Genomic DNA, 15,820 nt, shown 5'->3' on the forward strand with positions numbered 1-15,820 from the left:
GATGGCAAGAACACAAGACAAACTAGAAATACTGTTCCTTCGAAACAGTGTGGGCTCGCTTCCACCCAAAAAATAATAGTAAAAGGTGTCAAGGTCCCAGGCAATGCTCTCTTTCATTTTACTGACGGGCCCAGGCAATGCTCTCTTTCATTTTACTGACGGGCCCAGTCCGGCCTGTTCGAAGTGGAGCGGTGAATCTGAGCAGCTATTAGTTGGGTCGAAAATGGCAGTTCCGTGACCGTGGAGAGCAAAGGTCCGTTTCTCAATGGATTTGTCATCTAGGAGGGTTATTAAACAAATTTGGCTGGGATGTCTTTTTTAAAATGGCTGGGAAAATGTTTGACAGCTAGGGTAATTTTCAATCTCATTCACTTGCTATACCAAAAATGACTCCCAAAAAATCTGCTTTAAGTGGGATGTGAGGGGTCAAACTAGGGGGTTTTAATTATTCTGAATTCATTGCAAGCATTTGTTTTGCATGAAAAACATTCCTTGGGCAATCAATTTTCACAGCCTTTTGGGGTCCGTTTTTAGCCCAAGGAATGTTTTTCATGCAAAACAAATGCTTGCAATGAATTCAGAATGACCCCTCACATCCCACTTAAAGCAGATTCTTTGGGAGTCATTTCTTCCTGTATAGTGTAGTAACTGAATGACTCCCAAAACATCTGCTTTAAGTGGGATGTGAGGGGTCAAACTAGGGGTTTTTAATTAGGGATGCGGTATCGGTATACTCGTGGTATCGGTACTTGCCCCGATACCGGCCTATTTTGCGGTATCGGTACTCGTCCGATACTGCTCACAAAGCGCCCGAGTACCCTGTGTGTTCCGCCACTTCGCCTTTCTCTCTCTCTCTTAAAGTATCAAAAGTAAAAATACAAAATGTTTGAGCATAGCAGATCTAGAAGATCATGCACAGTACAGGAATTTCCATGGGCTAAACCTGAAAAAAAAGGTGAAATGTGTGGCAGTTGTGCCATGTTCTGGGAAAGCAATGCAATGTAATGTGTTATATACAGCCAGAAAGTGAGGAACATCTGATAAAAAAAAACAAAAAAAGAAAACGTAATTTAAAGACATTTTGTACTCGTATCGGTACTCGGTATCGGCGAGTACTCAAAATGAAGTACTTGTACTTGTACTCGGTCAGCAAAAAAGTGGTATCGGGACATCCCTATTTTTAATTATTCTGAATCCATTGCAAGCATTTGTTTGGCATGAAAAACATTCCTTGGGCAAGAAATGGCCCCACAATACGATGGTTTAGTGATGAGTCATCAATTTTCACAGTCTTTTGGGCTCCGTTTTTAACCCAAGGAATGTTTTTCATGCAAAACAAATGCTTGCAATGGATTCAGAATAATTAAAAACCCCTAGTTTGACCCCTCACATCCCACTTAAAGCAGATTTTTTGGGAGTCATTTTTGCCTTTATAGTGTAGTGTATAGCAAGTGAATGAGACTGAAAATTACCCTAGCTGTCAAACATTTTCCCAGCCATTTTAAAAAAGACACCCCGGCCAAATTTGTTTAATAACCCTCCTAGATGACAAATCCATTGAGAAACAGACCTTTGCTCTCCACGGTCACGGAACTGCCATTTTCGACCCAACTACTATGGTACCACATCAATACAGCTTTGGTTTCAAATTCTCTGAAACAAGAGTTGGGTCCTAAAGGTTCTAAAAATGAATTGTGAAAAATATACAGTAATTCATGTATGCATGAGACAGGCAGACAGCCTATACTGTATGGTGACTTTATTATTTGTCTTCATTTCATTTATTGTATGTGATGAAAAAACACACACACACACACACACACACACACACACACACACACACACACACACACACACACACACACACACACACACACACACACTTAGTTGAACAGATACTTTTTTAGTTGTTATATTGGTGAGTTATTTATTACTAGTCCTTACCCGTTCAAAGATATGAGCTCCGAAATGATGTGCAGTGTGTGGGTTATGGGATGTGCACTGTGCACACGGTATATGAGGGATGGAAAGTAACTTTAACTGGTACTTGCATGATAATATGTAGGAGCATCAATGTAAGAAATACCCGTTTCGTTTAATGGCTATGTGTGTGTGTGTGTGTGTGTGTGTGTGTGTGTGTGTGTGTGTGTGTGTGTGTGTGCAGCGGTTTGGACCGTGAGACCATCCGCAGAGTAGTCTGTGTTTCTTTTTGAGAGGGTCGGTCCGCCTGAAAAACGCGCTTTGGAACGAAACGGTTACGTTTTGCGCGTTTGTGACGCCCTCTACGGGTGGAATTGGAAATGCTTCTGGGGATTCGTTGAGTAAGCCACCCGCAACCTGTGGCAGAAATTCAGTGTTGACTCGACGTTTTGTTTGTGATTTATGGATATTGTTTGCAAAACGGGCCCCTCCCGCTAACTTTGGAAGCCCGTTACGAACGAACGGTATGGACTATCAAAATATCCCTTGACTATGTTCATTGCATGGGTTCACAGATCATGTGTACCCATTTTTGTGACATTTGAAGAAAATATGTAGGAAAAGGAGCAAAAAGTGTGTTTTGGAGAAAATTCAAAATGGCGGAAAATCTATCCTGACGCAAATGGGCGGGGCCTATATGGGGAGATGCGTATTGACCCAAGGAATCCAGGGAAAAAAGAATTTTAATTTTTCGACCTACGGTTCAAGAGTTACAAGGCAAGTAGGCCGTTATAGCGCCACCATGAGGCAGAGTGGAAATGCTTTTGGGGATTCGTTGAGTATGCCACCCGCGACCCTTGGTTAAAATTCAGTGTTGACTCGACAATTTGTTTGTGCTTTACGGCTATTGTTTGCGGTCCCATCCTGCTAATAACTTTGGAAGCCCGTTACGAACGAACGGTACAGACTATCGACATATCCCTTGAGTATATTCATTGCATGGGTTCATAGATCATGTATACCGCTTTTTGCGACATTTGAAGAAAATATGTAGGAAAAGGAGCAAAAAGTGTGTTTTGGAGAAAATTCAAGATGGCGGAAAATCTAGCCTGGCGCAAATGGGCGTGGCCTATATCGGGAGATGCGTCTCGACCCACGGAATCCAGGGAAAAAATATTTTTAATTTTCCGACCTACGGTTCAAGAGTTACAGGCCGAAACGTAAAGTGGACTGTTATAGCGCCACCATGAGGCCAACTGACAAAGTTATTTTTTATTTAATCCTTGATATCATTATAAATCTCCTCTCAGAGTTTTGTAACTGTAGCCCCTATGGTTTGCGAGAAAAAAAATATTGAATGTGAGTTTTTGCGATTCCCATTATAAGTCAATGGGAAAAATTAATTCACTAATAAATTAATATCAATTAAACGATTTGTGAAAGTGAAAAAAGGGCTTCACAGTTGTGTCAGGTGTGTTCATATGCTAATGGTGATGCGATTTCAGATCAATTGCTCCAGCCACTGAGGAGAAACGCTGTGACAGACACTCACTCAGACAGACACTCACTCACTCACTCAGACAGACAGACATTCGCTAAATTATATGTTAGATATTTGACTATGTTTTCTTTGAGTCACCAGTTTTTGTGGGAGGAGAATGAGGATGATGGGCTGGCCAGAGAGTGGGACCAGCTGCTCCATGGCAGCTATGATGGGGCCAATTGGACTGCGCCACTCTCTCTGCATCATGAGGGGGAACTTGTAGCATGTTTACTTGTAGCATGTTTAAGTAGGAGTAGGAGACCCTGTCTTTACACCCCCCTCTTGGCTACAGTGGTTTGACCGGTCCCTATGCTCCCCTCACCTATCATTCTGTTGGTCAGTGTGAGCCTAACTGTTGCAGTGTGAAGATGTGTGTTATTAGGAAAGGATACCGACCGATGGCCTGTATAGGTCCGGAACGGCAGCCTCTTTATTAATTTATTTTCTATAAGGGCAAGGATGACTAAAACCAGATTAAGTTAGGCTTGGTCCAATCTGCCTAAAAAAGGTGGTTGAGCAACCCAGCCCATGGACCTACTGTAACACACACAAGACCCATTTTCCCATTTAATTTGACAATGAAACTAAAACAACCCAACATGACGATTCACTATGAACAATCAAAATATATTGTGGTGAGCATAATTGCATGTAAACTTGCAAGCAAAGGCTCTTCAAAACACATGTGAGGAGGAAAAGGGCAGTGCTAGATGTACACTTTTGAGACACTCAACCAAACTGATCAGAGTTTCAGGTGTGCTGGACATCAATTGAGCTGATCTACCACAACTGAACAGGCTTAACACTAAGTGAGTGTGTGTGTGTGTGTGTGTGTGTGTGTGTGTGTGTGTGTGTGTGTGTGTGTGTGTGTGTGTGTTGAGATCTGTTCCTCCTTGAAACAGACATAAGATCTACACATCTAGATTTGTGATTAGTTTGAAGAATATATATATATATAGAGAGAGATTTATCTGACAAAGACTGACATAATAGTATAAAAAATGGCGTTTATTATCACAGAAAAAGTCAACATGCTTGGCAAATACTTAAAACACTTGCATAGAACAAGAAGGCACATACAGAACTTTCATACCCAAGTTTGCAATAGTAGAACATCAGAATCAAACCAATGAGTGAATGAATGAATGAAAGTTTATTTCGAACATTAAAACATTTTAAAATAAAATACAAGGCCAAAAAAAATTCCGAAAAGGAGTAGGATCAAGTTTATTTATTTATTTTATATTTTTTGCACCTTATGTCTAACTTAATGTACTGTACATGCTACTATGGGGACCTCTAGTTCCTCCGGTTCGTACGGATCCTCCATGCCACACCAAGCTCTCACCTCCAGGTGTTCATGCGCTGGGAAAAAGAGGACATTTAAATTAAAGAAGAATAAAGAGTAGTGATCAAGGTCATGGATGAGCAATTCAAAATACAAATCAAAACAGGGTTACAAAGTGCTTAATAACAAGATAAAGATAAAGTTCCTCACCAATAACTAGGTGAGGAACTATTTACATTCTTCTTGCTGTCGTGGGTGAACCGGTTGTTTGGAGGAGCAGACGTCAACACCCGATCTGGAACACAGCAGATTGATCATTTAAAACAAACATAATCTAAAATTTCAAGTGGCACTGTGCGTTTTTTTGCAACTTATGTCTAACCTCACGTACATACCTGCTGCTCGTACACACCCACCATGCCACCCCATTTCTTTCACCTCAAGGTTGTCATGCACTGGGGAAAAATAGGAAATTGATGAAAGAAGAATTAAGAGATCAAGGTTAGATCATGGACGATTAATTAAAAAACAGGGTTACAAAGTGCTCAACAATAACAAGATAAAGAGGGTGGGGGGGGGGCAAATACATACCAGTAAGACTCCCTAGGGAGATAAGCGACCGTCAGGTCGCAGTGTGATTTTAGGGCAAAAATGTGTAGGAGCAGCGTCCAAAAATGTGTTTGAAGAAATTGGCCTGTTGGTGGCGCTATATGGGACAGATCCATATTGATGAGAAGAGTGCAGACATACTGTGTACCGAGTTGTGGATTTTAGGGCAAAATCTGTAGGAGCAGTGTCCAAAAATGTGTTTGAAGAAATAGGCCTGATGGTAGCGCTATGAGACAGATCCATGTTGATGACATGAGTGTAGACATACTGTGTACTAGGCCTCATGGTGGCGCTAGTAGAGGGTCATGTGTGAATTGGCATGGATCGGGGCAACGGTTGCGAAGATATGAGCAAAACAGGTACTCGTCCGATACTGCTCACAAAGCGCCCGAGTACCCTGTGTGTTCCGCCACTTCGCCTTTCTCTCTCTCTCTTAAAGTATCAAAAGTAAAAATACAAAATGTTTGAGCATAGCAGATCTAGAAGATCATGCACAGTACAGGAATTTCCATGGGCTAAACCTGAAAAAAAAGGTGAAATGTGTGGCAGTTGTGCCATGTTCTGGGAAAGCAATGCAATTTAATGTGTTATATACAGCCAGAAAGTGAGGAACATCTGATAAAAAAAAACAAAAAAAGAAAACGTAATTTAAAGACATTTTGTACTCGTATCGGTACTCGGTATCGGCGAGTACTCAAAATGAAGTACTTGTACTTGTACTCGGTCAGCAAAAAAGTGGTATCGGGACATCCCTATTTTTAATTATTCTGAATCCATTGCAATCATTTGTTTGGCATGAAAAACATTCCTTGGGCAAGAAATGGCCCCACAATACGATGGTTTAGTGATGAGTCATCAATTTTCACAGTCTTTTGGGCTCCGTTTTTAACCCAAGGAATGTTTTTCATGCAAAACAAATGCTTACAATGGATTCAGAATAATTAAAAACCCCTAGTTTGACCCCTCACATCCCACTTAAAGCAGATTTTTTGGGAGTCATTTTTGCCTTTATAGTGTAGTGTATAGCAAGTGAATGAGACTGAAAATTACCCTAGCTGTCAAACATTTTCCCAGCCATTTTAAAAAAGACACCCCGGCCAAATTTGTTTAATAACCCTCCTAGATGACAAATCCATTGAGAAACAGACCTTTGCTCTCCACGGTCACGGAACTGCCATTTTCGACCCAACTACTATGGTACCACATCAATACAGCTTTGGTTTCAAATTCTCTGAAACAAGAGTTGGGTCCTAAAGGTTCTAAAAATGAATTGTGAAAAATATACAGTAATTCATGTATGCATGAGACAGGCAGACAGCCTATACTGTATGGTGACTTTATTATTTGTCTTCATTTCATTTATTGTATGTGATGAAAAAAACACACACACACACACACACACACACACACACACACACACACACACACACACACACACACACACACACTTAGTTGAACAGATACTTTTTTAGTTGTTATATTGGTGAGTTATTTATTATATTTGACTATGTTTTCTTTGAGTCACCAGTTTTTGTGGGAGGAGAATGAGGATGATGGGCTGGCCAGAGAGTGGGACCAGCTGCTCCATGGCAGCTATGATGGGGCCAATTGGACTGCGCCACTCTCTCTGCATCATGAGGGGGAACTTGTAGCATGTTTACTTGTAGCATGTTTAAGTAGGAGTAGGAGACCCTGTCTTTACACCCCCCTCTTGGCTACAGTGGTTTGACCGGTCCCTATATATGCTCCCCTCACCTATCATTCTGTTGGTCAGTGTGAGCCTAACTGTTGCAGTGTGAAGATGTGTGTTATTAGGAAAGGATACCGACCGATGGCCTGTATAGGTCCGGAACGGCAGCCTCTTTATTAATTTATTTTCTATAAGGGCAAGGATGACTAAAACCAGATTAAGTTAGGCTTGGTCCAATCTGCCTAAAAAAGGTGGTTGAGCAACCCAGCCCATGGACCTACTGTAACACACACAAGACCCATTTTCCCATTTAATTTGACAATGAAACTAAAACAACCCAACATGACGATTCACTATGAACAATCAAAATATATTGTGGTGAGCATAATTGCATGTAAACTTGCAAGCAAAGGCTCTTCAAAACACATGTGAGGAGGAAAAGGGCAGTGCTAGATGTACACTTTTGAGACACTCAACCAAACTGATCAGAGTTTCAGGTGTGCTGGACATCAATTGAGCTGATCTACCACAACTGAACAGGCTTAACACTAAGTGAGTGTGTGTGTGTGTGTGTGTGTGTGTGTGTGTGTGTGTGTGTGTGTTGAGATCTGTTCCTCCTTGAAACAGACATAAGATCTACACATCTAGATTTGTGATTAGTTTGAAGAATATATATATATAGAGAGAGATTTATCTGACAAAGACTGACATAATAGTATAAAAAATGGCGTTTATTATCACAGAAAAAGTCAACATGCTTGGCAAATACTTAAAACACTTGCATAGAACAAGAAGGCACATACAGAACTTTCATACCCAAGTTTGCAATAGTAGAACATCAGAATCAAACCAATGAGTGAATGAATGAATGAAAGTTTATTTCGAACATTAAAACATTTTAAAATAAAATACAAGGCCAAAAAAATTTCCGAAAAGGAGTAGGATCAAGTTTATTTATTTATTTTATATTTTTTGCACCTTATGTCTAACTTAATGTACTGTACATGCTACTATGGGGACCTCTAGTTCCTCCGGTTCGTACGGATCCTCCATGCCACACCAAGCTCTCACCTCCAGGTGTTCATGCGCTGGGAAAAAGAGGACATTTAAATTAAAGAAGAATAAAGAGTAGTGATCAAGGTCATGGATGAGCAATTCAAAATACAAATCAAAACAGGGTTACAAAGTGCTTAATAACAAGATAAAGATAAAGTTCCTCACCAATAACTAGGTGAGGAACTATTTACATTCTTCTTGCTGTCGTGGGTGAACCGGTTGTTTGGAGGAGCAGACGTCAACACCCGATCTGGAACACAGCAGATTGATCATTTAAAACAAACATAATCTAAAATTTCAAGTGGCACTGTGCGTTTTTTTGCAACTTATGTCTAACCTCACGTACATACCTGCTGCTCGTACACACCCACCATGCCACCCCATTTCTTTCACCTCAAGGTTGTCATGCACTGGGGAAAAATAGGAAATTGATGAAAGAAGAATTAAGAGATCAAGGTTAGATCATGCATGGACGATTAATTAAAAAACAGGGTTACAAAGTGCTCAACAATAACAAGATAAAGAGGGTGGGGGGGCAAATACATACCAGTAAGACTCCCTAGGGAGATAAGCGACCGTCAGGTCGCAGTGTGATTTTAGGGCAAAAATGTGTAGGAGCAGCGTCCAAAAATGTGTTTGAAGAAATTGGCCTGTTGGTGGCGCTATATGGGACAGATCCATATTGATGAGAAGAGTGCAGACATACTGTGTACCGAGTTGTGGATTTTAGGGCAAAATCTGTAGGAGCAGTGTCCAAAAATGTGTTTGAAGAAATAGGCCTGATGGTAGCGCTATGAGACAGATCCATGTTGATGACATGAGTGTAGACATACTGTGTACTAGGCCTCATGGTGGCGCTAGTAGAGGGTCATGTGTGAATTGGCATGGATCGGGGCAACGGTTGCGAAGATATGAGCAAAACAGGTACTCGTCCGATACTGCTCACAAAGCGCCCGAGTACCCTGTGTATTCCGCCACTTCGCCTTTCTCTCTCTCTCTTAAAGTATCAAAAGTAAAAATACAAAATGTTTGAGCATAGCAGATCTAGAAGATCATGCACAGCACAGGAATTTCCATGGGCTAAACCTGAAAAAAAAAGGTGAAATGTGTGGCAGTTGTGCCATGTTCTGGGAAAGCAATGCAATTTAATGTGTTATATACAGCCAGAAAGTGAGGAACATCTGATAAAAAAAAACAAAAAAAGAAAACGTAATTTAAAGACATTTTGTACTCGTATCGGTACTCGGTATCGGCGAGTACTCAAAATGAAGTACTTGTACTTGTACTCGGTCAGCAAAAAAGTGGTATCGGGACATCCCTATTTTTAATTATTCTGAATCCATTGCAAGCATTTGTTTGGCATGAAAAACATTCCTTGGGCAAGAAATGGCCCCACAATACGATGGTTTAGTGATGAGTCATCAATTTTCACAGTCTTTTGGGCTCCGTTTTTAACCCAAGGAATGTTTTTCATGCAAAACAAATGCTTACAATGGATTCAGAATAATTAAAAACCCCTAGTTTGACCCCTCACATCCCACTTAAAGCAGATTTTTTGGGAGTCATTTTTGCCTTTATAGTGTAGTGTATAGCAAGTGAATGAGACTGAAAATTACCCTAGCTGTCAAACATTTTCCCAGCCATTTAAAAAAAGACACCCCGGCCAAATTTGTTTAATAACCCTCCTAGATGACAAATCCATTGAGAAACAGACCTTTGCTCTCCACGGTCACGGAACTGCCATTTTCGACCCAACTACTATGGTACCACATCAATACAGCTTTGGTTTCAAATTCTCTGAAACAAGAGTTGGGTCCTAAAGGTTCTAAAAATGAATTGTGAAAAATATACAGTAATTCATGTATGCATGAGACAGGCAGACAGCCTATACTGTATGGTGACTTTATTATTTGTCTTCATTTCATTTATTGTATGTGATGAAAAACACACACACACACACACACACACACACACACACACACACACACACACACACACACACACACACACACACACACACACACACACACACACTTAGTTGAACAGATACTTTTTTAGTTGTTATATTGGTGAGTTATTTATTATATTTGACTATGTTTTCTTTGAGTCACCAGTTTTTGTGGGAGGAGAATGAGGATGATGGGCTGGCCAGAGAGTGGGACCAGCTGCTCCATGGCAGCTATGATGGGGCCAATTGGACTGCGCCACTCTCTCTGCATCATGAGGGGGAACTTGTAGCATGTTTACTTGTAGCATGTTTAAGTAGGAGTAGGAGACCCTGTCTTTACACCCCCCTCTTGGCTACAGTGGTTTGACCGGTCCCTATATATGCTCCCCTCACCTATCATTCTGTTGGTCAGTGTGAGCCTAACTGTTGCAGTGTGAAGATGTGTGTTATTAGGAAAGGATACCGACCGATGGCCTGTATAGGTCCGGAACGGCAGCCTCTTTATTAATTTATTTTCTATAAGGGCAAGGATGACTAAAACCAGATTAAGTTAGGCTTGGTCCAATCTGCCTAAAAAAGGTGGTTGAGCAACCCAGCCCATGGACCTACTGTAACACACACAAGACCCATTTTCCCATTTAATTTGACAATGAAACTAAAACAACCCAACATGACGATTCACTATGAACAATCAAAATATATTGTGGTGAGCATAATTGCATGTAAACTTGCAAGCAAAGGCTCTTCAAAACACATGTGAGGAGGAAAAGGGCAGTGCTAGATGTACACTTTTGAGACACTCAACCAAACTGATCAGAGTTTCAGGTGTGCTGGACATCAATTGAGCTGATCTACCACAACTGAACAGGCTTAACACTAAGTGAGTGTGTGTGTGTGTGTGTGTGTGTGTGTGTGTGTGTGTGTGTGTGTGTGTGTGTGTGTGTGTGTTGAGATCTGTTCCTCCTTGAAACAGACATAAGATCTACACATCTAGATTTGTGATTAGTTTGAAGAATATATATATATAGAGAGAGATTTATCTGACAAAGACTGACATAATAGTATAAAAAATGGCGTTTATTATCACAGAAAAAGTCAACATGCTTGGCAAATACTTAAAACACTTGCATAGAACAAGAAGGCACATACAGAACTTTCATACCCAAGTTTGCAATAGTAGAACATCAGAATCAAACCAATGAGTGAATGAATGAATGAAAGTTTATTTCGAACATTAAAACATTTTAAAATAAAATACAAGGCCAAAAAAAAATCCGAAAAGGAGTAGGATCAAGTTTATTTATTTATTTTATATTTTTTGCACCTTATGTCTAACTTAATGTACTGTACATGCTACTATGGGGACCTCTAGTTCCTCCGGTTCGTACGGATCCTCCATGCCACACCAAGCTCTCACCTCCAGGTGTTCATGCGCTGGGAAAAAGAGGACATTTAAATTAAAGAAGAATAAAGAGTAGTGATCAAGGTCATGGATGAGCAATTCAAAATACAAATCAAAACAGGGTTACAAAGTGCTTAATAACAAGATAAAGATAAAGTTCCTCACCAATAACTAGGTGAGGAACTATTTACATTCTTCTTGCTGTCGTGGGTGAACCGGTTGTTTGGAGGAGCAGACGTCAACACCCGATCTGGAACACAGCAGATTGATCATTTAAAACAAACATAATCTAAAATTTCAAGTGGCACTGTGCGTTTTTTTGCAACTTATGTCTAACCTCACGTACATACCTGCTGCTCGTACACACCCACCATGCCACCCCATTTCTTTCACCTCAAGGTTGTCATGCACTGGGGAAAAATAGGAAATTGATGAAAGAAGAATTAAGAGATCAAGGTTAGATCATGGACGATTAATTAAAAAACAGGGTTACAAAGTGCTCAACAATAACAAGATAAAGAGGGTGGGGGGGCAAATACATACCAGTAAGACTCCCTAGGGAGATAAGCGACCGTCAGGTCGCAGTGTGATTTTAGGGCAAAAATGTGTAGGAGCAGCGTCCAAAAATGTGTTTGAAGAAATTGGCCTGTTGGTGGCGCTATATGGGACAGATCCATATTGATGAGAAGAGTGCAGACATACTGTGTACCGAGTTGTGGATTTTAGGGCAAAATCTGTAGGAGCAGTGTCCAAAAATGTGTTTGAAGAAATAGGCCTGATGGTAGCGCTATGAGACAGATCCATGTTGATGACATGAGTGTAGACATACTGTGTACTAGGCCTCATGGTGGCGCTAGTAGAGGGTCATGTGTGAATTGGCATGGATCGGGGCAACGGTTGCGAAGATATGAGCAAAACAGGTACTCGTCCGATACTGCTCACAAAGCGCCCGAGTACCCTGTGTGTTCCGCCACTTCGCCTTTCTCTCTCTCTCTTAAAGTATCAAAAGTAAAAATACAAAATGTTTGAGCATAGCAGATCTAGAAGATCATGCACAGTACAGGAATTTCCATGGGCTAAACCTGAAAAAAAAGGTGAAATGTGTGGCAGTTGTGCCATGTTCTGGGAAAGCAATGCAATTTAATGTGTTATATACAGCCAGAAAGTGAGGAACATCTGATAAAAAAAAACAAAAAAAGAAAACGTAATTTAAAGACATTTTGTACTCGTATCGGTACTCGGTATCGGCGAGTACTCAAAATGAAGTACTTGTACTTGTACTCGGTCAGCAAAAAAGTGGTATCGGGACATCCCTATTTTTTATTATTCTGAATCCATTGCAAGCATTTGTTTGGCATGAAAAACATTCCTTGGGCAAGAAATGGCCCCACAATACGATGGTTTAGTGATGAGTCATCAATTTTCACAGTCTTTTGGGCTCCGTTTTTAACCCAAGGAATGTTTTTCATGCAAAACAAATGCTTACAATGGATTCAGAATAATTAAAAACCCCTAGTTTGACCCCTCACATCCCACTTAAAGCAGATTTTTTGGGAGTCATTTTTGCCTTTATAGTGTAGTGTATAGCAAGTGAATGAGACTGAAAATTACCCTAGCTGTCAAACATTTTCCCAGCCATTTTAAAAAAGACACCCCGGCCAAATTTGTTTAATAACCCTCCTAGATGACAAATCCATTGAGAAACAGACCTTTGCTCTCCACGGTCACGGAACTGCCATTTTCGACCCAACTACTATGGTACCACATCAATACAGCTTTGGTTTCAAATTCTCTGAAACAAGAGTTGGGTCCTAAAGGTTCTAAAAATGAATTGTGAAAAATATACAGTAATTCATGTATGCATGAGACAGGCAGACAGCCTATACTGTATGGTGACTTTATTATTTGTCTTCATTTCATTTATTGTATGTGATGAAAAAAACACACACACACACACACACACACACACACACACACACACACACACACACACACACACACACACACACACACACACACACACACACACTTAGTTGAACAGATACTTTTTTAGTTGTTATATTGGTGAGTTATTTATTATATTTGACTATGTTTTCTTTGAGTCACCAGTTTTTGTGGGAGGAGAATGAGGATGATGGGCTGGCCAGAGAGTGGGACCAGCTGCTCCATGGCCGCTATGATGGGGCCAATTGGACTGCGCCACTCTCTCTGCATCATGAGGGGGAACTTGTAGCATGTTTACTTGTAGCATGTTTAAGTAGGAGTAGGAGACCCTGTCTTTACACCCCCCTCTTGGCTACAGTGGTTTGACCGGTCCCTATATATGCTCCCCTCACCTATCATTCTGTTGGTCAGTGTGAGCCTAACTGTTGCAGTGTGAAGATGTGTGTTATTAGGAAAGGATACCGACCGATGGCCTGTATAGGTCCGGAACGGCAGCCTCTTTATTAATTTATTTTCTATAAGGGCAAGGATGACTAAAACCAGATTAAGTTAGGCTTGGTCCAATCTGCCTAAAAAAGGTGGTTGAGCAACCCAGCCCATGGACCTACTGTAACACACACAAGACCCATTTTCCCATTTAATTTGACAATGAAACTAAAACAACCCAACATGACGATTCACTATGAACAATCAAAATATATTGTGGTGAGCATAATTGCATGTAAACTTGCAAGCAAAGGCTCTTCAAAACACATGTGAGGAGGAAAAGGGCAGTGCTAGATGTACACTTTTGAGACACTCAACCAAACTGATCAGAGTTTCAGGTGTGCTGGACATCAATTGAGCTGATCTACCACAACTGAACAGGCTTAACACTAAGTGAGTGTGTGTGTGTGTGTGTGTGTGTGTGTGTGTGTGTGTGTGTGTGTGTGTGTGTGTGTGTGTGTGTGTTGAGATCTGTTCCTCCTTGAAACAGACATAAGATCTACACATCTAGATTTGTGATTAGTTTGAAGAATATATATATATATAGAGAGAGATTTATCTGACAAAGACTGACATAATAGTATAAAAAATGGCGTTTATTATCACAGAAAAAGTCAACATGCTTGGCAAATACTTAAAACACTTGCATAGAACAAGAAGGCACATACAGAACTTTCATACCCAAGTTTGCAATAGTAGAACATCAGAATCAAACCAATGAGTGAATGAATGAATGAAAGTTTATTTCGAACATTAAAACATTTTAAAATAAAATACAAGGCCAAAAAAAATTCCGAAAAGGAGTAGGATCAAGTTTATTTATTTATTTTATATTTTTTGCACCTTATGTCTAACTTAATGTACTGTACATGCTACTATGGGGACCTCTAGTTCCTCCGGTTCGTACGGATCCTCCATGCCACACCAAGCTCTCACCTCCAGGTGTTCATGCGCTGGGAAAAAGAGGACATTTAAATTAAAGAAGAATAAAGAGTAGTGATCAAGGTCATGGATGAGCAATTCAAAATACAAATCAAAACAGGGTTACAAAGTGCTTAATAACAAGATAAAGATAAAGTTCCTCACCAATAACTAGGTGAGGAACTATTTACATTCTTCTTGCTGTCGTGGGTGAACCGGTTGTTTGGAGGAGCAGACGTCAACACCCGATCTGGAACACAGCAGATTGATCATTTAAAACAAACATAATCTAAAATTTCAAGTGGCACTGTGCGTTTTTTTGCAACTTATGTCTAACCTCACGTACATACCTGCTGCTCGTACACACCCACCATGCCACCCCATTTCTTTCACCTCAAGGTTGTCATGCACTGGGGAAAAATAGGAAATTGATGAAAGAAGAATTAAGAGATCAAGGTTAGATCATGGACGATTAATTAAAAAACAGGGTTACAAAGTGCTCAACAATAACAAGATAAAGAGGGTGGGGGGGCAAATACATACCAGTAAGACTCCCTAGGGAGATAAGCGACCGTCAGGTCGCAGTGTGATTTTAGGGCAAAAATGTGTAGGAGCAGCGTCCAAAAATGTGTTTGAAGAAATTGGCCTGTTGGTGGCGCTATATGGGACAGATCCATATTGATGAGAAGAGTGCAGACATACTGTGTACCGAGTTGTGGATTTTAGGGCAAAATCTGTAGGAGCAGTGTCCAAAAATGTGTTTGAAGAAATAGGCCTGATGGTAGCGCTATGAGACAGATCCATGTTGATGACATGAGTGTAGACATACTGTGTACTAGGCCTCATGGTGGCGCTAGTAGAGGGTCATGTGTGAATTGGCATGGATCGGGGCAACGGTTGCGAAGATATGAGCAAAACAGGTACTCGTCCGATACTGCTCACAAAGCGCCCGAGTACCCTGTGTGTTCCGCCACTTCGCCTTTCTCTCTCTCTCTTAAAGTATCAAAAGTAAA

The 15,820-nt window shown here is 40.6% G+C and overlaps 3 long non-coding RNA genes across 3 annotated transcripts; all 3 read right to left on the bottom strand.

Moving 5' to 3' along the window:
- Positions 1 to 4,713: 4,713 nt before the first annotated feature.
- Positions 4,714 to 5,944, bottom strand: LOC308284461. The gene is made up of 3 exons (XR_013962013.1): positions 5,147 to 5,944; positions 4,962 to 5,046; positions 4,714 to 4,828 (listed from the first exon to the last, which is right to left on the bottom strand). It is a non-coding gene; the product is annotated as an uncharacterized lncRNA (long non-coding RNA).
- A 5,429-nt stretch (positions 5,945 to 11,373) lies between these two features.
- LOC308283616 lies at positions 11,374 to 11,943 on the bottom strand. The gene is made up of 3 exons (XR_013961945.1): positions 11,807 to 11,943; positions 11,622 to 11,706; positions 11,374 to 11,488 (listed from the first exon to the last, which is right to left on the bottom strand). It is a non-coding gene; the product is annotated as an uncharacterized lncRNA (long non-coding RNA).
- Positions 11,944 to 14,724: 2,781 nt separating this feature from the next.
- On the bottom strand, positions 14,725 to 15,294 carry LOC308283856. Its single transcript, XR_013961973.1, has 3 exons — positions 15,158 to 15,294; positions 14,973 to 15,057; positions 14,725 to 14,839 (listed from the first exon to the last, which is right to left on the bottom strand). It is a non-coding gene; the product is annotated as an uncharacterized lncRNA (long non-coding RNA).
- Between the last annotated feature and the right edge of the window lie 526 nt (positions 15,295 to 15,820).

The sequence above is a fragment of the Nannobrachium achirus genome (assembly GCF_963921795.1).
Source record: "Nannobrachium achirus genome assembly, chromosome: 4".
NCBI lineage: Eukaryota > Metazoa > Chordata > Actinopteri > Myctophiformes > Myctophidae > Nannobrachium > Nannobrachium achirus.